The sequence below is a fragment of the Apis dorsata genome, unplaced genomic scaffold (assembly GCF_000469605.1).
Source record: "Apis dorsata unplaced genomic scaffold, Apis dorsata 1.3 scaffold_58, whole genome shotgun sequence".
NCBI classification, from domain to species: Eukaryota; Metazoa; Arthropoda; class Insecta; order Hymenoptera; family Apidae; genus Apis; species Apis dorsata.
The window spans coordinates 1,408,542-1,409,503 of record NW_006263358.1 but is presented as its reverse complement, the minus strand read 5'-3'; the positions used below and the strand labels follow the sequence as shown (position 1 = coordinate 1,409,503).

The following is a 962-nucleotide window of genomic DNA, read 5'->3' as shown; positions in this document are numbered from 1 at the left end:
GAGAGAGAGAGAGAGAGAGAGAGAGAGAAGAATGAAAGAGATGATCGTACGACAGAACGAGAGAGAAATCGAGGAAAAAAAATACATTTTTTTTTCGCGTGAATGCGTTAATGCGTGATACACGATGTTACGCCGCGTGCAAGGCAGGTGAAAATGTAGAGATTTTTAAAGGTGTGACAGGGAAGGAAGAGTGTTGAAGTGAGAAAGAAGATTAGAATGCGAGATGACCGTGTAAGAAGAAGAAGAAGAAAAAAAAATACGTTCGGATGGCCTCCTATTATTATATTATATGCATATAATTATATATATTATTAGAAAGTGAGAAGAAAAGAGGAAAAATATAAAATATACCTATCTACGTGATATTTTACAGAGAACATAATCAGGGACGCGTCGTAACCATAGACGTATAATTATTATATTATATATTATATAATAGAGTCTCTTTCTAGTGATAGAAAAAAAGGAAAAAAAAAAAAAAAAAACCATAAACTCTTAACTTATTTTGTAACTCATCGTCGGATCTGAGGAAGAGGAACACGGTCGCGTGACGAAACCAATGAGCGTGCAATTCTCGACGTACGGCGTGATCAAATTTCAACATATTTTTCGAAACAATACAATGATGATAGAGAAATGATCGATCGTGACAGGTTTCCACCGTTTCTTACAAAATCTCCATAAAATTTTAAATCCCGCGATTCTCACGGAGGGAACATATGATGGAAACGACGAGCGAAACGTTTTAATCTTTAAGCATCATTGTCGTTCAAAAATTCATCGTTATAATTAATTCTCGAGCCACGCTTTCGTTTCGAAACGAAAAATTTGGCGAATAATTTTCATATCGGCGTACACGGCCACGATCTCGACCGATCTCGATCCTTTTTCTTTTCTTTCTTTTTTTAACGATTTTTATCCGGCTGATAAATCTGGATCCACTTTCCATCACGATTTCCTCC

General features: G+C 36.1%; 1 long non-coding RNA gene across 1 annotated transcript in view; it reads left to right on the top strand.

Moving 5' to 3' along the window:
• Positions 1-962, top strand: part of LOC116186820 — a 7,873-nt gene that overhangs the window by 5,854 nt on the left and 1,057 nt on the right. The gene's annotated exons all lie outside the window — the stretch shown is intronic.